General features: G+C 47.2%; 1 long non-coding RNA gene across 1 annotated transcript in view; it reads right to left on the reverse strand.

The window, feature by feature from the left end:
* Positions 1-19563, reverse strand: part of LOC119975197 — a 34823-nt gene extending 15260 nt beyond the window's left edge. The window contains exons 1-2 of the long non-coding RNA XR_005462676.1: positions 19482-19563; positions 7482-7580 (exon numbers count right to left, since the gene is read on the reverse strand). This is a non-coding gene — a long non-coding RNA (uncharacterized LOC119975197). The remainder of the gene's footprint in view (positions 1-7481; positions 7581-19481) is intronic.
* Between the last annotated feature and the right edge of the window lie 2780 nt (positions 19564-22343).

The raw sequence follows: 22343 nt of genomic DNA on the forward strand, positions 1-22343 counted from the left end.
CTTGTTAAAGTTCCAGGCTTGGAATGTGTCAGAAAAGAAACTAAGCACTTTCATTCCACTCAAGACTTTAATATATAGGAGTGTTTTCTTTTGGGGGTTCTATCAGGACATTACATCCAAAATGCTGCTGAACTTGAGCTAGTTATTCGACAGGTCAAATTACTTTTTTTTAAATAAATAAAATTGTTCCAATTAAGGGGCAATTTAGCGTTGCCAATCCCCCAACCTGCACATCTTTGGGTTGTGGGGGTGAAACCCACGCAAACACGGGGAGAATGTGCAAACTCCACATGGACAGTGACCCGAGGTCATGGATAGCACGTTTAGAGAGGTAGTCACACCGCAGTCTGGTTTAGCACACTGGACTAAATAGCTGGCTTTTAAAGCAGACGAAGGCAGGCCAGCAGCACAGTTCAATTCCTGTACCAGCCTCCCTGAACAGACGCCGGAATGTGGCGACTAGGGGCTTTTCACAGTAACTTCATTGAAGCTTACTCGTGACAATAAGCGATTTTTCAACTGAAGGGACCTGAGGAAGGAAGGGAATGGGTGACCACCAGATAGTCCAAGAGAAACAGGCAAGTAGTCCAGGAGTTCCCTGGAATCCCGCTCGCAAATTGGTATTCCATTTTGGAGTCTGGTGAGGCTGGTTCCTCCAGGGAGTGCGGACAGAACCAAACTTCTAACACCACAAGCAGCCTGTCTGGACAGGAGGGGGGAAGAGAGGAAGAGCAATACTAATAGGGGATTCTGTAGTCAGGGGAACAGATAGGCGCTACTGTGGCCGTCAATGTGACTCCAGGCTGGTGTGTTGCCTTCCTGGTCCGGGATGTCACAGCAGGACTTCCTGAAGGGGGAGAGTGATAAGGCAGAGGTTGTGGTACATATTGGTACCGATGACATAGGTAGAAAGAGGGATGAGGTCTTGCATCGAGAATTCAGGGAACTAGGCAGTAGTCTGAAAAGCAGGGCCGGGATTCTTCCCTACCCGGCGGAGCGGGAGGTCCCGGCGTGTCGTGAACCACTCCGGAGTCGGGCCGCCCCAAAGGTGCGGAATTCTCTGCACCTTTAGGGGTCAAGCCCTCACATTGAGGGGCTAGGCCCGCGCCGGAGTGGTTCCCACTCCGCCGGCTGGCGTGAACGGCCTTTGGCGCCAAGCCAACTGGGGCCGAAAGGGCTTCGCCTGCCGGCATAAGTCTGCACATGCGCAGACAGGGGCTGCTGACGTCATACCGGCGCATGTGCAGGGGAGGGGGTCTCTTCCGCCTCCACCATGGTGAAGACCATGGCGAAGATGGAAGAAAGAGAGTGCCCCACGGCACAGGCCCGCCCACCGATCGGTGGGCCCCGATCGCGGGCCAGACCACCATGGGGGCGCCCACCGGGGTCAGATCGCCAGTGCCACCCTCAGGACCCCGGCGCCCGCCCGCGCCACCAATCCCACCGGTCAGGTAGGTGGTTTAATCCATGCCGGCGGGAGAGGCCTGTCAGCGGCGGGACTTCGGCCCATCGCGGGCCGGAGAATCGCCGCGGGGGGCCTGCCGACCGGCGCTATTCCTGCCCCCGCCGAATCTCGGGGGGTGGAGAATTCGGGACACGGCGGGGGCGGGATTGACACTGGCCCCGGGCGATCCTCCGAACCCCTGGGATCTCTTGGGTTGTAATCCGTGGAACACGCCTGGTGCCACGTGCTAGCAAGCTCAGAAAGAGGAGAATAGCACAGATGAATGCGTGGCTTAAGAGTTGGTGAAGGAGGGAGGGTTTTAGATTACTGGATGACTGGGACCATGTCAGGGGCCCTGTAGAAGCGGGACAATCTGAACCAGAGTGGGACTCCCTGAAGGTGGGTTTGCTAGTGCTATTGTGAGGAATTTAAACCAATTCTGCAGGGGGGAGGGGGACACAGATTGTTAACAGAATAGCGACAAAGCAGAATATAGTAAAGCCACCAAATCAGAGGGAATACAGCTGTATTTAGTTTCAAGGGAGCCTGGAACATCAGGGCACTTAAGGGCCCAGTGAAAGACCCACACTTAGCCCATCTGAAAAGCCTGAGGGCCGACATAATCTTCCTCTAAGAGACGCACCTGAGGCGGGGGGGACAGTAATTCATGGTTAGCGGTGTCCTGGCAGGGCACCAGTGGTGCTTGTAAATGTGTACGTCCCTAACTGGGACAACGCAGACTTCATAAAGAAAACCATGACAGAAATCCCTAACAGACTCCCACCGATTCATCATGGGGGGAACTTCAACCGCGTACAGGACCCACGGACGGACAGATCCAGCCCCAACACAGGAAGGGGCTGGTTTCGCAAAGGGCTAAATCGCTGGCTTTTAAAGCAGATCAAAGCAGGCCAGCAGCACGGTGCAATTCTCGTACCAGCCTCCCCGAACAGGCGCTGGAATGTGGCGACTAGGGGCTTTTCACAGTAACTTCATTTGAAACCTACTTGTGACAATAAGCAATTTTCATTTCATTTTCATTTCAGGACAACAGTCCTTCATAGAACAGATGGGGGCAGTGGTCCCATGGAGTCTCACATACCCAACGGTAGGAGACATGTACATAGAAGGCAGAGTAGCGACCTTAGGACAAGTTCCAGTTCCTGAAAGGGAATGAGCTAAGATACAACCAAATCAAAAACTTCCTCCACAAGGAGACGACATTCCCCAGACACCAAAACACCAATTATTGGATAGGCTACTAACTGCGGGCAAACTAGGAGGCGGGAACAAAGGAGTTGGGTGTGCTCCCCCCAACGTTGTCACAGGCGTCGATCTCCCTCATTTTAGAGCGGGATAAGGACCCGGAAAACTGTGGATCATACAGGCTGATCTCCCTGTTAAATGTGGATGCCAAAATATTGGCAAAGATCCTGGCCACAAGGATCGAGGACTGCATCCTAGGGGTAATAGGGAGGACCAGACGGGGTTCGTTAAGGGGCGGCATTTGGCGACCAAAATTACGAGGTTGCTTAATGCAGTTATGATGCCTCCAGAGGAGGGTGAGGTTGAGGTGGTGGTGGACATGGACGGAGAGAAGGCCTTTGATCGGGTGGAGTGGGAATACTTATGGGAGGTCCTGGGGCAGTTTGGGTTTGGGCAGGGATTTGTGGAGTGGGTCCAGTTGCTATACCAGGCACTGGTGTGAGGATGAATTGGGTGAGATCAGATTAATTCAGGCTGCACCGGGGGACGAGGCAGGGATGCCCACTTTCCCCACTGTTGTTTGCCTTGGCTATAGAGCCGTTGGAATTGGCATTGAGAACGTTGAGGGTCTGGCAGGAGATAGTATGGGGGGTGGGGGCGGTTTAGCACGGGGTCTCGCTTTAGAACAAAGAACAAAGAAAATTACAGCACAGGAACAGGCCCTTCGGCCCTCCCAGCCTGCGCCGATCCATATCCTTTATCTAAACATGTTGCCTATTTTCCAAGGATCTACTTCCCTCTGTTCTCCGCCCGTTCATATATCTGTCTAGATGCATCTTAAATGATGCTATCGTGCCCGCCTCTACCACCTCCGCTGGCAAAGCGTTCCAGGCACCCACCACCCTCTGCATAAAAAACTTTCCACGCATATCTCCCTTAAACTTTTCCCCTCTCACCTTGAAATCGTGACCCCTTGTAATTGACACCCCCACTCTTGGAAAAAGCTTGTTGCTATCCACCCTGTCCATACCTCTCATAATTTTGTAGACCTCAATCAGGTCTCCCCTCAACCTCCGTCTTTCCAACGAAAACAATCCTAATCTACTCAACCTTTCTTCATAGCTAGCACCCTCCATACCAGGCAACATCCTGGTGAACCTCCTCTGCACCCTCTCCAAAGCATCCACATCCTTCTGGTAATGTGGCGACCAGAACTGCACGCAGTATTCCAAATGTGGCCTAACCAAAGTCCGATACAACTGTAACATGACCGGCCGTCTCTTGTACTCAATACCCTGTCCGATGAAAGCAAGCATGCTGTATGCCTTCTTGACCACTCTATCGACCTGCGTTGCCACCTTCAGGGTACAATGGACCTGACCTCCCAGATCTCTCTGTACGTCAATTTTCCCCAGACTCTTCCATTGACCATATAGTCTGCTCTTGAGTTAGATCTTCCAAAATGCATCACCTCGCATTTGCCTGGATTGAACGCCATCTGCCATTTCTCTGCCCAACTCTCCAATCTATCTATATTTTGTTGTATTCTCTGACAGTCCACCTCGCTATCTGCAACTCCACCAATCTTAGTATCATCTGCAAACTTGCTCATCAGACCACTTATACCTATATCACAAACAACAGTGGTCCGAGCACGGATCCCTGTGGAACACCACTAGTCACCTTTCTCCATTTTGAGACACTCCCTTCCACAACTACTCTCTCTGTCTCCTGTTGCCCAGCCAGTTCTTTATCCATCTAGCTAGTACACCCTGAAATGCCATGGGAAACTTTATCAAATGCTTTACTGAAGTCCATGTATATGACATCTACAGCCCTTCCCTCATCAATTAACTTTGCCACTTCCTCAAAGAATTCTATTAGGTTTGTAAGACATGACCTTCCCTGCACAAAACCATGCTGCCTATCACTGATAAGTCTATTTTCTTCCAAATGTGAATAGATCCTATCCCTCAGTATCTTCTCCAACAGTTTGCCTACCACTGACGTCAAGCTCACAGGTCTATAACTCCCTGGATTATCCCTGCTACCCTTCTGAAACAAAGGGACTACATTAGCAATTCTCCAGTCCTCCGGGACCTCACCCGTGCTCAAGGATGCTGCAAAGATATCTGTTAAGGCCCCAGCTATTTCGTCCCTCGCTTCCCTCAGAAACCTGGGATAGATCCCATCCGGACCTGGGGATTGGTCCACCTTAATGCCTTTTAGAATACCCAACACTTCCCCCTTCCTTATGCTGACTTGACCTAGAGTACTTAAACATCCATCCCTAGCCTCAACATCCGTCATGTCCCTCTCCTTGGTGAATACCGATGCAAAGTACTCATTAAGAATCTGACTCATTTCCTCTGACTCCACGCATAAATTCCCTCTTTTGTCTTTGAGTGGGCCAATCCTTTCTTTAGTTACCCTCTTGCTCCTTATATACGAATAAAGGCTTTGGGATTTTCCTTAACCCTGTTAGCCAAAGATATTTCATGACCCCTTTTACGTGGATGATTTACTTCTATATAGTTTAGACCCGCTGTGGGGGTATTCTTGGGATATTAGAGGTTTCGGTCGGTTTTTTCGAGATAAATTGAATATGGGCAAGAGTGAGGTCTTTGCTATTCAGGCGATGGGGCAGGAGAAGAGATTGGGGGAGATGCCGTTCAAGGAGCTTTCGATATTTGGGTATCCAGGTGGCACGGTAGTGGGAGCAGCAGCACAAGCTGAATTTGGGTTGGTTGGTAGAACAGATGAGGGGGGACATTCGGATGTGGGATGCGTTCCCGCTGTCATTGGACGGGCTGGTATAGACGTTGAATATGATGGTCCTCCCGAGGTTTCCGTTTGTCTTTCAGAGCCTTCTGATTTTTACCCCCAAGGTGTTTTTTTAAAAAGCAAATGCGGTGATCTTGGGGTTTGTGTGGGTAAAACCTCGTGGGTGAAGAAGGTGCTGCTGGAGCGGGGCCATGGAGGGGGCTGGCTCTTCCGAATTTCATAAATTATTATTGGGTGGCGAATATAGCAAAGGTCAGGAAGTGGGTAGTGGGGGAGGGTTCAGTTTGGGAGCAGGTGCAGCCAGCCTCATGTAAAGACACAGTTTGGGGGAACTGTTAACGGCACCTCTGCCGTTCTCGCCGGCTAGGTACTCCACAAGCCCGATAGTGGTGGCAGCTCTGAGGGTATGAGGACAATGGCGGCAGCACATGGGGCACTGATATGTGGTAACCACCGGTTTGCACCGGGGGGGGAGAGTTGGATGCGGGGTTCCGATGGTGGCAGCGGGCGGGGATCGAGAGATTTGGAGATCTTTTTATTTACTTGGAGGAGTTTGAGTTGCCGGGGGGAATGCGTTCTGGTATCTGCAGGTGAGGGATTTTGTGCGCAGGCAGGTTTCGACCTTCCTGCAACTGCCGCCCCAGGGGCTACAGGATATGGTGGCATCGAGAGTAGGAGTAGGGGAGGGGAAGGTTTCAGAGATCTACAAGGAACTGATGGAGTGGGAGGGAGCCCCGATAGGGGACCATAAGACATAGGAGCAGAATTATGTCGCACGGCCCATCGAGTCTGTTCCGCTGTTCAATCATGGCTGATACTTTTCTCATCCTCACATCCCCATTCTCCTGCCTTCTCCCCATAACCCCTGATCTCCTTATTAATCAAGAACCTATCTATCACTGTCTTAAAGACACTCAGTTGTTTGGGCTCCACAGCCTTCTACGGCAAAGAGTTCCACAGATTCACCACCCTCTGGCTAAAGAAATTCCTCCTCATCTCTGTTTTAAAGTATCTTCCCTTTAATCTGAGATTGTGTCCTCCACTTCTAGTTTTCCCTTCAAGTGGAAACATCCTCTCCACGTCCACGCCACACGTGAAGAGAAAGTGGGAAGAAGAGCTGATTCGGGAGTTGGAGGCCGGATTATGGGGAGAAGGCCCTGAGGCGAGTCAATGTATCCTCGTCGTGTGTCAAGCTTAGCCTGATACAATTCAAGGTGGTCCACATGATGGTGGCCTGGATGAACAGGGGTGGAGGATAGGTGAACCAGTGGAAAGGGGGCTTGGGAAGGAGGTCTTGTTTCTGTAAGCCAAGTTGGCTGGGGTTTGTTACTGGGAGGGTTGGTTATATTGTTTTGTTCTTGTTGATACATGACGGTTAAAATTGTTAGAATGATAAATGCCTGAATAAAATATTTTCTAAAAAAAAAATAAACAATTTTTGTGTTTTACTTGCCTGCAAGTCATTGGAGCAGTCCAGAGCCAAAGATCTTGAAAACTTTATAAGAATTATTGGTTAATTCACTTATGTTGTGACTTTGGTTCAAGGCGGGCTGGAATTGACTATACCCTAGCCCAGGGTATTGTGACACTATGTCACATCTCCCCAGGTCTAGTGTAAATGGGCATGAGGGAGTGTTGATGTGATGCATTTCAAGGGTGAGGTGTTTTTGGGGTTGAGGAGTGTTGGGGGAGGAATGTTTGGGGGTGATGGGCATTGAGGAGTGAAGAGCTTTTGGGGTGAAGATTATTTGGGGTGAGGAATATTTAGGTCTGTTTGGGATTTATAATGGGTACAGTGCCTGTTGGCAACACTGGGGTCGGAATATGGGAGTGGCAACAGGAGGAGGGTGTGAAGGGCGGAAGTTGGGTTTGGAGAAATGGCTACCCTTAGAGAAACAGTTTACGGCGATGGCGAATGGACAGACACAAGCCCAGAAGAACAATACAGAGATTTGAAGTGCAGCCAAATAATGGGTTGCAGCATATGACAAATGGTGAGTAATGAATATCACAGGACATCAGCTTGTGTAATAAATAATATACTCACTTGAATTAGCTGTGTCCATCAGATTCTGTAAGAGATCAAGGGTTACACGTTCTGCTGTCCTTGTAGTAAGGTGTAGAATGCCTGGTGTTCTCATTGAATCTGGTGGAGAGAATATTTCATTGGTATCTGGGCATATGACCAGCTCATACCATTAAAATTTAGTGCCAGGGTGAAAGTTTCCACTGTGTTCAAATTTGGGTGCAGCATCAGTGAGGATGTATCAGCCATAGTGCAACTTAGATTACCAATACCTCTGTTTAAAACATTAAATTGAGGACAAATTGCATTAAAATTGTACTCCAGGTGTTTAGAAGTTTGAGGGCTGATCTAAAAATGTATTTAAGCCTTTCAAAGGATTTGCTAGGGTATATAAAGCAAACATTATGGATGGGATGTTACAGCCTCATCACTGCTGTAAAATACGTCGAGCTGTTCAAATGTGCATTAACTTTGACGCCTCCAAAAACCCCCGTCAGCAGGAGGGGCTGAGTCGTGGACACAGCCCAGTCCATCACGCCAACCCGCCTCCCATCCATTGACTCAGTCTACACCTCCCACTGCCTTGGGAAAGCGGGCAGCATAATGAAACTCTCTTCCAACTTCTTCCATCGGGCAGGAGATACAAAAGTCTGAGAACATGCACTAACAGATTCAAAAACAGCTTCTTCCCCGCTGTTACCAGACTTCTAAATACCCTCTTATGGACTGAACTAATCTCTCTACTGTTGTTAGCACTCTACTTGGTATGCTTCACTCGATGTCTGTGTCTATGCATTTACATTGTGTATTTATCGTATGTCCTATGTATTTTTACGTATGGAACGATCTGCCTGGACTGTACACAGAACAATATTTTTCACTGTACCTCGGTACACATGACAATAAATCTAAATCTATGGGTGCCATCTTCTGGCCTTATTACACTCTCACTCAAGCGAAACGAGGCCGGTGAATAGCGGGAGAGGACAAAAACGAGATCCGCGCCAGGCACCAAACAGTTTGTGATGCAACCGGCCGCTCCTGAAGGCGAAATCAGGATCTCTCTGTAGTGTGGCGATAAACTAATTATCACCGCTTAAGCCCCATTTCCACACAATTAACGGGAGCCACCCCATATCCAACAGCCTCCCGTCATTCAGTGGCGGCAAGTGGTCACGCTGGTGCCGATTAGTACTCCTTTTCAAAAATGTGAACCTGGCGGAAGGGCTTGTGTGGGGAGCCAAAGAGGTGAGTAGCCATCTTTGCTCACAGGCAAAGAGCTCGGGGGCACTGGGCTTGCTGTCCCTGCCCTCTGTGGAGGATGGGGGATCCACCACTACTGGGGGCGGTGGACCCTCCACAGGAGTGGGCCACCATGGGAGGGTGAGGGGGTGCTGTGGGGGGGGGGGGGGGGGGGGGGGGCAACCACTTGCAGCACCACCATACCAATCCCTGGATCATGTGTACCCATTCTGGGAGCAACCCTTGTCCCTGCTCATTTGCCTCAATGACCACCCATAACACCTACCGACTGCCGAGGCCTCTGGCCATGCATCTGAAGGCTATAGCCTCCATGGAACTGGCAATCATGGTTAAGTGAGCACTTCACGCAACCCAAATGTATTCCCATGGGTGGGTGGGCCATGTAGCATGTGGGAGTCATTGCCTGCCATCCCAATCACACCACAATGCGTGGACTGTCAGTATACCTGAACATTGCAGGAGGCAACACCACACACTCATCAGCCAACATCCGAACACCCAGGGGATGGAACACAGCTCCAGGGGACATGTTCACAGCCAGAGGATGGGTTAGTGTCAAGGCGAGGGAACTAGCTACTGGTCCGGTTGACGTTGTGAGCAGGTATCAGGGGTACAGGGTCTGGGGTCCGGTGAGGGGGGGGGCATGCTGTGGCGGGAGTGCGTGGGCAGGGTGTCCCGGGTGGGGGGGAGGGGAATCAATGGGGGAATAGAGGGTCTCGGGGTGGGAGCCACCGCTGTTTGTCAGTTTAACACACTCTCGCAATTCCTTCCAGATGTTGAACACTATGGCAGGGATTTTGGACCCAGCAGAACTTGCCCTAGTGGTGCTGGTGCTACAGGATGCAGCCAGACGCAGGAGAAGGCATCAGAAGCAGCGTCAGCAGATGCTCGAGGCGGCAGCCCGACCCACACATTGAGGACGTGGCTGCCCATCAGGCTAGGGAGAGACCCAGAGGTGGAGTGCTGCGAAGGCCCTGGGTCATGACAAACAAATGACAGACAGCCGCAGGATTGGATTTGTTTATTGTCACGTGTACCGAGGTACAGTGAAAAGTATTTTTCTGCGAGCAGCTCAAACAGATCATTAAGTACATGAAAAGAAACTAAAATAAAAAGAAAATACATAATTGGGCAACACAAGGTCCACAATGTAAATACATAGGCACTGGTATCGGGTGAAGCATACAGGGTGTCGTGTTAATCAGGTCAGTCCATAAGAGGGTCGCTTAGGAATCTGGTAACAGCAGGGAAGAAGCTGTTTCTGAATCTGTCCGTGCGTGTTCTCAGACTTTTGTATATCCTGCCCGATCGAAGAAGTTGGAAGAGTGAGTAAGCTGGGTGGGAGGGGTCTTTGATTATGCTGCCCGCTTTCCCCAGGCAGCGGGAGGTGTAGATGGAATCAATGGATGGGAGGCAGGTACGTGTGATGAACTGGGCTGTGTTCATGACTCTCTGAAGTTTCTTGCCATCTTGGGCAGAGCAGTTGCCATACCAGGCTGTGATGCAGCCAGATAGGATGCTTTCTATGGTGCATCTGATAACAGTTGGTAAAAGTCAGTGTGGACATGCCGAATTTCCTTAAGTTTCCTGAGGAAGTATAGGCGCTGTTGTGCTTTCTTGGTGGTAGCGTCAACATGGGAGGATCAGGTCAGATTTTGAAGCTGTTAACCATCTCCACCTCGGCCCCGTTCATGCTGACAGCGGTGTGTACAGTACTTTGCTTCCTGAAGTCAATGATCAGCTCTTTAGTTTTGTTGGCATTGAGGAATAGATTGTTGTTGTTGCACCACTCCACTAGGTTCTCTAGTCCCCTCCTGTATCCAGACACATCATTATTCGAGGTCCGACCCACTATGATCGTGTCGTCAGCAAATTTGTAGATGGAGTTAGAACCAAATTTTGCCACGCAGTCGTGTGTGTACAGGAAATATAGTAGGGGGCTAGGTACGCTGCCTTGCGGGATCCCGATTTTGAGGACTATTGTGGAGGAGGTGTTGTTGTTTATTCTTATTGTTTATTGTGGTCTGTGGGTCAGAAAGTCGAGGATCCAGTTGCAGAGTGAGGAGCCAAGTCCTAGGTTTGGAGCTTTGATATGAGCTTGGCTGGGGTTATGGTGTTGAAGGCGGAGCTGTAGTCAATAAATAGGAGTCTGATGTAGGAGTCCTTGTTGTTGAGATGCTCTAAGGAAAGTGTAGGGCCAGGGAGATGGCTTCTGCTGCGGCGGTATGCGAATTGCAGTGGATCAAGGCATTCTGGGAGTATGGAGTTGATGCGCTTCATGATTAACCTCTTGAAGCACTTCATTACGACTGAAGTCAGGGCCACCGACGGTAGTCATAGAGGCACATTGCCTGGTTCTTCTTTGGCACCACTATGATGGTGGTCTTCTTGAAGCAGGTGGGGACCTCGGAGTGGAGTAGGCACAGGTTAAAGATGTCCGCGGACACATCTGCCAGCTGGTCTGCGCAGGCTCTGAATACATGGCCAGGGATCCTGTCCGGACCCGTCGCCTTCCGAGGGTTCACTTTCAGGAAGGCCGATCTGACTTCGGAAGCTGTGACGGTGCGTATGTGTGTGTTTTGGACTGCTGAGGCACTCGACCACGGACCGATGGATTCCTGCTCGATCCGAGCATAGAATGCATTGAGTTCATCGGGGAAGGGTGCGATTCTGCCAGAGATACTGCTTGGCTTTGCTTTGTAGCCCGTCATGTTGTTTAGGCCTTGCCACAACCAACGAGAGTCTGTAATGCTAGTCAGTGATTCTTGCTTGGTCTGATATTCTCTCTTGGCATCATTGCTTTGCGGAGGTCATACCTGGATTTCTTGTATAGGTCAGGAGTGCCTGACCTGAATGCCTCAGACCTTACTGACCTTCAGTAGGGAGTCAATCTTATGATTGTTGATTTTGGTTGATGTTGATTTGGGGGAATTCAGTGATGGTAATACCACTGATTACCAAGGGGCGATGGTTAGATCCTCTCTTGGAGGAGACGGTCATTGCCTGGCACTTGTGAGTTGTGGATGTTACTTGCCACTTATCAGCCCAAGCCTGGATATTGTCCAGGTCTTGTTGCACATGGACTGCTTGATTATCTAAGAAGTCGCGAATGATGCTGAACATTGTGCAATAATAGAATCATAGAAAAGTTACAACACAGAAGGAGGCCATTCCTTCCCTCGGACACCCTTTCTAATTCCAGTTTTCTGCACCTGGTCCATAGCCCTGTAGCTTAGAGCACTTAAGGCAGGGGTGGGCAAACTTTTCTGTGCAAGGGCCGCATTCAGAAATTCACAATTCACAAAGGGCCGCATAGTATATTAAGTAAAATAATTACTTCACCCGGTTATGATTCTGGGCGCCTCATATAGAACATAGAACAGTACAGCACAGAACAGGCCCTTCGGCCCTCAACTTTGTGCCAAGCAATGATCACCCTACTCAAGTCAACGTATCCACCCTATACCAGTAAGTAACCCAACAGCCCCCCACCCATTAACCTTTAAAAAAAAAAATTTAAAAAAAAAAATTTTTTTTTTCAAAAACATTTTTTTTTAATGACTTGGTGGGCCGCAGAAATACCTTTGGCAGGCCGCATGCGGCCCGCGGGCCGTAGTTTGCCCACCCCTGACTTAAGGTGTAGATTCAGGTACCGTTTAAAAGAGTTTAAGGTCTCTGCCTCCACCACCAACTCGGGCAGCGAATTCCAGACTCCCATTCCTCTCTGCGTATAAATGTTTTTCCTCATAAGAACATAAGAACATAAGAACTAGGAGCAGGAGTAGGCCATCTGGCCCCTCGAGCCTGCTCCGCCATTCAATTAGATCATGGCTGATCTTTTGTGGACTCAGCTCCACTTTCCGGCCCGAACACCATAACCCTTAATCCTTTTATTCTTCAAAAAACTATCTATCTTTACCTTAAAAACATGTAATGAAGGAGCCTCAACTGCTTCACTGGGCAAGGAATTCCATAGATTCACAACCCTTTGGGTGAAGAAGTTCCTCCTAAACTCAGTCCTAAATCTACTTCCCCTTATTTTGAGGCTATGCCCCCTAGTTCTGCTGTCACCCGCCAGTGGAAACAACCTGCCCGCATCTATCCTATCTATTCCCTTCATAATTTTAAATGTTTCTATAAGATCCCCCCTCATCCTTCTAAATTCCAACGAGTACAGTCCCAGTCTACTCAACCTCTCCTCATAATCCAACCCCTTCAGCTCTGGGATTAACCTAGTGAATCTCCTCTGCACACTCTCCAGCGCCAGTACGTCCTTTCTCAAGTAAGGAGACCAAAACTGAACACAATACTCCAGGTGTGGCCGCACTAACACCTTATACAATTGCAACATAACCTCCCTAGTCTTAAACTCCATCCCTCTAGCAATGAAGGACAAAATTCCATTTGCCTTCTTAATCACCTGTTGCACTTGTAAACCAACCTTCTGTGACTCATGCACTAGCACACCCAAGTCTCTCTGAACAGCGGCATGCTTTAATATTTTATCGTTTAAATAATAATCCCGTTTGCTGTTATTCCTACCAAAATGGATAACCTCACATTTGTCAACATTGTATTCCATCTGCCAGACCCGAGCCCATTCACTTAACCTATCCAAATCCCTCTGCAGACTTCCAGTATCCTCTGCACTTTTCGCTTTACCACTCATCTTAGTGTCATCTGCAAACTTGGACACATTGCCCTTGGTCCCCAACTCCAAATCATCAATGTAAATTGTGAACAATTGTGGGCCCAACACGGATCCCTGAGGGACACCACTAGCTACTGATTGCCAACCAGAGAAACACCCATTTATCCCAACTCTTTGCTTTCTATTAATTAACCAATCCTCTATCCATGCTACTACTTTACCCTTAATGCCATGCATCTTTATCTTATGCAGCAACCTTTTGTGTGGCACCTTGTCAAAGGCTTTCTGGAAATCCAGATATACCACATCCATCGGCTCCCCGTTATCTACTGCACTGGTAATGTCCTCAAAAAATTCCACTAAATTAGTTAGGCATGGCCTGCCTTTAACGAACCCATGCTGCGTCTGCCCAATGGGACAATTTCTATCCAGATGCCTCGCAATTTCTTCCTTGATGATAGATTCCAGCATCTTCCCTATTACCAAAGTTAAACTCACTGGCCTATAATTTCCTGCTTTCTGCCTACCTCCTTTTTTAAACAGTGGTGTCACGTTTGCTAATTTCCAATCCACCGGGACCACCCCAGAGTCTAGTGAATTTCGGTAAATTATCACTAGTGCATCTGCAATTTCCCTAGCCATCTCTTTTAGCACTCTGGGATGCATTCCATCAGGGCCAGGAGACTTGTCTACCTTTAGCCCCATTAGCTTGCCCATCACTCCCTCCTTAGTGATAACAATCGTCTCAAGGTCCTCACCTGTCATAGCCTCATTTCTATCAGTCGCTGGCATGTTATTTGTGTCTTCCACTGTGAAGACCGACCCAAAAAACCTGTTCAGTTCCTCAGCCATTTCCTCATTTCCCATTATTAAAACTCCCTTCTCATCCTCTAAAGGACCAATATTTACCTTAGCCACTCTTTTTTGTCTTATATATTTGTAAAAACTTTTACTGTCTGTTTTTATATTCTGAGCAAGTTTACTCTCATACTCTATCTTACTCTTCTTTATAGCTTTTTTAGTAGCTTTCTGTTGCCCCCTAAAGATTTCCCAGTCCTCTAATCTCCCAGCAATCTTTGCCACTTTATATGCTTTTTCCTTCAATTTGATACTCTCCCTTATTTCCTTAGATATCCACGGTCGATTTTCCCTCTTTCTTCTGTCCTTCCTTTTTGTTGGTATAAACCTTTGCTGAGCACTGTGAAAAATCGCTTGGAAGGTTCTCCACTGTTCCTCAACTGTTCCACCATAAAGTCTTAGCTCCCAGTCTACCTTAGCTAGTTCTTCTCTCATCCCCTTGTAATCTCCTTTGTTTAAACACAAAACACTAGTATTTGATTTTACTTTCTCACCCTCCATCTGTATTTTAAATTCCACCATATTGTGATCGCTCCTTCCGAGAGGATCCCTAACTATGAGATCATGAATCAATCCTGTCTCATTGCACAGGACAAGATCTAGGACCGCTTGTTCCCTCGTAGGTTCCATTACATACTGTTCTAGGAAACTATAGCGGATACATTCTATAAACTCCTCCTCACGGTTGCCTTGACCGACCTGGTTAAACCAATCGACATGTAGATTAAAATCCCCCATGATAACTGCTGTACCATTTCTACATGCATCAGTTATTTCTTTGTTTATTGCCTGCCCCACCATCTCGTTACTATTTGGTGGCCGATAGACTACTCCTATCAGTGACTTTTTCGCCTTACTATTCCTGATTTCCACCCAAATGGATTCAACCTTATCCTCCATAGCACCGATGTCATCCCTTACTATTGCCCGGATGTCATCCTTAAATAACAGAGCAACACCACCTCCCTTACCATCCACTCTGTCCTTCCGAATAGTTTGATACCCTCGGATATTTAACTCCCAGTCGTGACCATCCTTTAACCATGTTTCAGTAATGGCCACTAAATCATAGTCATTTACGATGATTTGTGCCACCAACTCATTTACTTTATTCCGAATACTACGAGCATTCAGGTAAAGTACACTTATGTTGGTTTTTTTACCTCTGTTTTGAATCTTAACATCTCCAGTTTTATTCCTTTTGTTATTACTGGGCCTATTCACTGTGCTCCCCTCAGTCACTGTACCTTGTACTGTCGCCCTTATGGATTTCTGACTATGTCGTCTCTGCCTTGCACTTTTCCCCTTACTTCCTTTTGTTTCTGTCCCTGTTTTACTACCTTCCAACTTCCAGCATTGGTTCCCATCCCCCTGCCACATTAGTTTAAACCCTCCCCAACAGCTCTAGAAAACACCCCCCCTAGGACATCGGTTCCAGTCCTGCCCAAGTGCAGACCGTCCGGTTTGTACTGGTCCCACCTCCCCCAGAACCGAGAGGTCACCCTGTTAGGGGTTTTCTATAAGCCTCCGAAAAGTTCCAGAGATGTAGAGGAAAGGATTGCAAAGATGATTCTGGATAGGAGCGAAAGTAACAGAGTAGTTGTTATGAGGGACTTTAACTCTCCAATATCGACTGGAAACACTATAGTTCGAGCACTTTAGATGGGTCCGTTTTTGTCCAATGTGTTTCCTGACGCAGTATGTAGATAGGCTAACGAGAGGCAAGGCCGTATTGGATTTGGTACTGGGTAATGAACCAGGACAGGTGTCAGAATTGGAGGTAGGTGAGCACTTTGGTGATAGTGACCACAGTTCGATTACGTTTACTTTAGTGATGGAAAGGGATAGGTATATACCGCAAGGCAAGAGTCATATCTGGGGGAAAGGCAATTATTATGCGATGAGTCAAGACTTAGGATGCATCGGCTGGAGAGGAAAACTGCAGGGGATGGGCACAATGGAAATGTGGAGCATGTTCAAGGAACAGCTACTGCGTGTCCTTGATAAGTATGTACCTGTTAGGCAGGGAGGAAGTGGTCGAGTGAGGGAACCATGGTTTACTAAAGCAGTTGAAACACTTGTCAAGAGGAAGAAGGAGGCTTATGTAAAGATGAGATGTTAGAGAGAAGAAGGTTAAGAGGTGACTTAATTGAGGCATACAAGATGATCAGAAGATTAGATTGGGTGAACATTGAGAGCCTTTTTCCTCGGATGGTGATGCCCAGCACGAGGGGACATAGTTTTAAATTGAGGGGAGATAGATATAGGACAGATGTCAGAGGTAGATTCTTTACTCAGGGAGTAGTAAGGGTGTGGAATGCCCTGCCTGCAACAGTAGTGGACTCGCCAACACTAAACGCATTCAAATGGTCATTGGATAGGCATATGGACGATAAGGGAATAGTGTAGATGGGCTTTAGAGGGGTTTCACAGGTCGGCGCAACATCGAGGGCCTGTACTGCGCTGTAATGTTCTATGTTCTATGTTCTAAAACGAAGGAGATTGTCATCGACTTCAGGAAGCGTAGAGCTTCAAGTTTTTTGGTGTCCAGATCACCAACAACCTGTCCTGGTCCCCCCCATGCTGACACTATAGTTAAGAAGGCCCACCAATGACTACTTTCTCAGAAGACTAAGGAAATTTGGCATGTCACCTATGACTCTCACCAACTTTTACAGATGCACCATAGAAATCATTCTCTCTGGTTGTATCACAGCCTGGTATGGAGCTGTCTTGTTATGCTCTTGGCGTAGCATAAGCTGCTTCCTTGATGTTCACTCTGACAAAGGAAGGTTCAGACACTTCAAGATAACTTCAACACGTTTATTAAACTATTTACAATTCTCCTACTCGGATTCCCTCTACTGTTAATCCTTCTATAGCTACTCAGGTTGACAAACCAGTCTGCTGCAATCCACGTGGTGGGTGTGATGTTGAATCAACCCTATGTCTGTACTCACTGAGTGTCTCCACTGGAAAGAGGAATATCATGTGTGTTGTGTCCTTTATATATGGGTTGGTGTAATGCCCTCTTGTGGTAGTGTCACCTCTGTGTGTATCGTGAATGCCCATTGGTCGTGTTCTATCTTAGTGATCTATTGGTTGAGTGTCTGTATGTCATGTCTCTGGTGCTCCCTCTAGTGTCTAGCTAGTCTACGTGTACGTACATTAACCCCTTGTGTATCTACAGTGATGCATATCACCACAGGAGCCTGCTCTGCCCAAGACCGCAGAAAACTACAAAAGGTTGTGAATGTAGCCCAATCCATCATGCAAACCAGCCTCCCATCCATTGACTCCGTCTACAATTCCCGCTGCATCGGAAAGGCAGCCAGCATAATTCAGGACCCCACGCACCCCGGAAATACTCATTTCCACCTTCTTCCGTCAAGAAAAAGATACCAAAGTTTGAGGTCACGTACCAACCGACTCAAGAACAGCTTCTTCCCTACTGCCATCAGACTTTTGAATGGACCTGCCTCGTATTAAGTTGATATTTTCTCTACACCTTGCTATAACTGTAACATTATATTCTGCAGTCTCTCCTTCCGTCTCTATGTGCGGTATGCATTGTTTGTACAGCATGCAAGAAACAATACTTTTCACTGTATACTGATACATGTGACAATAATAAATCAAATCAAAAAACATTATATCTTTTGGAATGTTTTTTGGAGCAGCTTGTGACAGAGCCCACTGGGGAACAGGGAATTCTGGATTTGGTGATGTGTAATGAAGCAGATTTTATTCAAGAACTTAAGGTGAAGGAACCCTTAGGGAGCAGTGACCACAATATGGTAGAATTTACCCTGCAGTTTGAGAGGGCGAAGCTGGAACAGATGTTTTACAATTGAGTAAAGGTACAATAAAGACATGAGGGAGGAGCTGGCCAGAGTTGATTGGAAGGGGAGCCTAGCAGGGAAGACAGTGAAACAGCAATTGCAGAGTTTTTGGGGGATATTTGGGAGGCACAATAGAAATTCATCCCAAGGTGGAGGAAACATGATAAGGGGAGGACACGGTAACCATGGCTGACAGGGGAACTCAAGGAGCATAAAGGCCAAAGAGAAAGCATTAACGGTGGCGAGGATTAGTGGGATGCCAGAGTATTGGGAAGCATTTAAAAGCAGGCAGAGGACAACTAAAAAGCAATAAGGGGGAGAAGATGAAATATGAGTGTAAGTTAGCTAGTAATATAAAAGAAGAGTTTTTTTCGATATACAAAATGTAAGTGAGAGGCAAGAATGAACATTGGACCACTGGAAAAACGAGGCAGGAGAATTAAGGGGCAATTCAGCATGGTCCTCGGTGCCGTGAGGTAGCACTGCTAACCACTGTGCCACCGTGCCGCCCTAACTATAACATCAATGCTCATTTCTGAGGCTGAAGTACAGGATTATTCATAGAATTTACAGTGCAGAAGGAGGCCATTCGGCCCATCGAGTCTGCACAAGTTCTTGGAAAGAGCACCCTACTTAAGCCCACACCTCCACCTTATCCCGTAACCTAGCAACCCCACCTAACCTACGGGCAATTTAGCATGGCCAATCCACCTAACCTGCATATCTTTGGACTGTGGGAGGAAACCGCAGCACCCGGAGGAAACCCACGCAGTCACGGGGAGAACGTGCAAACTGCGCACAGACAGTGACCCAAGCCGGGAAGCGAACCTGGGACCCTGGAGCTGTGAAGCAACTGTGCTAACCACTGTGCTGCCATGCCGGTGCTTATTGCCGACATAATTCAGCCATTACAGGCTGTATTTTGGAATATTGCTGCCATCTGCACATCTTCAACCATGGCCTTTTCTGAACTCTGATTGCCATCAATCCTCAGTGGTGTCCTTGTTTTCAGACACCTGGGCCCTAAACTGTGGAATTCCCATCTTAAACCTCTCTGACTCTCTTTCCTCTCCTGCATTTTGAAACCTGCCTCTTTACCTCAGCTTTGGGTTCCTGTCCCAATACCTCTTTATGTAGTTCTGTGTCAAATTTAGTTTGATAAAGAGCTTATGAAGTGTCTTGGGAGATTTTGCTATGTAAAAGGTGCTATACAGATGCAAGTTGTTGACATTCAGGTCCATGCGCTGGGAATACTGCAGCTATTGCAGGCTTATTCACTCTTGACCTACATTTCAGCAGTATGTAACAAAGAGTTTTGGGGTGAAATAGCTCAGGAACCATTTGTTGACCTCCTACTGAAGTGTAGTGTATATGGGGAGAAGCGGCTAGGAATGATGTGCACGTTACCTTCTGGAGAAATAGCCTGTTCAGGCAAAGGGAATCCACTGCTACTACCGGATTCTAATGATGGTGGGGGTGCTGTAAAGCTACAAGAACAGGAAAATTGAATGAATCAGAATGTCAAAAACTTTACATATAAATTAAGAGATTTGTGTCTGATGCCGATTATAGTACAGTGTACCAACAATTTTCTGCCAATTTTCTGTTCTTAGTACAGATAATATGATGGAAAGACCATAAGAAGAGAAAAAATATATAGAACCACATGGATTTATCTGATAATCAACATAACATTGTGAATATAAGTCAACTTTAGAAAAACTGATTTTTAAAAGAAAAGGTAACAAAACTTTGCAATGAGAATGTGGTAAACATAATTTATATGGACTTACATAGATACATACATAGAACATACAGTGCAGAAGGAGGCCATTCCGCCCATCGAGTCTGCACCGACCCACTCAAGCCCTTAGTTCCACCGTATCCCCGTAATCTAATAATCCCTCCTAACCTTTTTGGACACTAAGGGCAATTTAGCATGGCTAATCCACCTAATCTGCACGTCTTTGGACTGTGGGAGGAAACAGGAGCACCCGGAGGAAACCCCGCAGACAAGGGGAGAATGTGCAGACTCCGCACAAACAGTGACCCAGCGGGGAATCGAACCTGGGACCCTGGCGCTGTGAAGCCACCGTGCTGCCCTATTCAGAAATCATTTGAAAAATTGTTGCATACAAAATTAAGACGACGAAAAAGTAAATGGTGGCATGGACAGAGAAATATTGGAAAGGCATTCAGCAGAAAGGTATGATAAATGAATGCTTTCCAGATTACAGACCGTCGTATACCTTGCGGTCCCTCACTAGCTCATGCCTCGAATCCATGAAAGTTTTCAGTCAGCAGTTTCTACTTTAGAAAAAAACTAATAGTGAGGCTTTTTAACCTGGAGAAAGTAAGGTTTGATTGCACTTAGATTTTGAAAACAAAAATAATGTAATAATGCAGCGGTTCTAGATACTTACTTAGTGATGTGCTGAAAGGGTAAATGTTATTAAAGGGGAGAGAGGCAAACTTCATGGAACCCCAACAGTGCAGAAGGAGGCCATTTGGCCCATCGGCTCTGCACAACTCTCTGAAAGAGCACCCTATCTAGGCCCAAACCCTTGCCTTATCCCTGTAACCCTACCTAGCCTTTGGACACTAAGGGACTGTTTACCATGGTGAATCCACCTAACCTGCACATCTTTGGACTATGGGAGGAAACCAGAGCACCTAGAGGAAACCTACGCAGAACACGGGGAGAAAGTGCAGACTCCGCACAGTCACCCGAGGCTGAAATTAAACCCAGGACCTGGATCTGTGAGGCAGCAGTGCTAACCACTGTGCCACCGCCCCGCCTCTTGAACACCTTCATTTTCTCACCATCCTGTGGAATTCGATGGACACAGTGCAGACATGTCCCTCCAAAGAAAAAAGATGGTAATGCCAAATCTAGAGCCCCATTGGTTTTCCAGACGCATACAAGTCAAGATCAAGCAGAAAGGAAATCTTATGATTGTCACAAAAGACTTAATATTGTAGAAAGCCCAGAAGAATATGGAAAGTACATGGGTGGAGTAAAACTGGAAATTAGGAAAGCAAAGAGAGGATCTAAAAAATATTGGCAGGTAAAATCAAAGAAAATCCTATGATGTTTTATCAGAACATTAAGAGCAAGAGAACAACTAAGGAAAAGTTAGGGCCTATCAGAGATGCACATGAAACATGTGGGTTGATTCAGAAGATGTGCGCTGGAATCTCAATGAGTACTTTGTCTCTGTCTTCACAAGGACAGGGATGATTCAGATATACCAGCTAAAGAGGAGGAGTGTGAAATATTAGATGTAAAATGCATAGTGAGAGAAGACGTAATGGAGGGACTGGCAACCCTGAAGGTGGATAAATACCCAGGGCCAGATGGATAAATACCCAGGGCCAGATGGATAAATTCCCAGGGCCAGATGGATAAATTCCCAGGGCCAGATGGATAAATTCCCAGGGCCAGATGGATAAATTCCCAGGGCCAGATGGATTGTATCCCAGGCAGTCGGAGAAAGCTAGGGGGGGGGGGGGGAGGGGGGGAATAGCAGATGTTCTGAGGATCCTCACTAGATACAGGTGCAGTGCAAGAGGGTTAGAAGTTTGTGAACGTTGCACCATTACTGAAAAAAAGGTGCGAGTGATGGGCCAGAAAACTATTAGCTGGTCAGTGTGACTTCAGTGGTGGGCAAATTATTGCAATGAATTCTGGGAGACAGGGTAAATTGTCACTTTGAAAGGCATAGATTTATCAGGGATAGACAGCATAGTTTTGTAGAAACATAGCTAGGAGCAGTAGTAAACCATTCGGCTCTTCGAGCCTGCTCTGCCATTCATTATGATCATGGGTTATCATCCAACTCAATAACATGTTCCCGCCTTCCCCCAAATTCTTTGATCCCTTTAGCCCCAAGAGCTATACCTATCTTTTTATTCAAAACATACAATATTTGGCTCAACTAAACTGCTTTCTGTTGGAGTGAATTCAACAGGCTTACCACTCTCTGGGTGAAATTTCTCCTTATCTCATTACTAAATGGTTTATCCCGTATCCTTATACTGTGACCCCTGGTTTTGGACTCCTCTGTTCTTTTCAACTTCAGTGAATATAATCCTAACTGACTCAATCTCTCCACATACGTCAGTCCCACCATCCCAGGAATCAGTCTGGTAAACATTCTCTGCACTCTCTCCATAGCAAGAACATCCTTCCTCAGATGAGGAGAGCAACACTGCACACAATACTCCAGGTGTGGCCTCACCAAGGCCCTGTATAATTGCAACAAGACA

The sequence above is a fragment of the Scyliorhinus canicula genome, chromosome 12 (assembly GCF_902713615.1).
Source record: "Scyliorhinus canicula chromosome 12, sScyCan1.1, whole genome shotgun sequence".
NCBI lineage: Eukaryota > Metazoa > Chordata > Chondrichthyes > Carcharhiniformes > Scyliorhinidae > Scyliorhinus > Scyliorhinus canicula.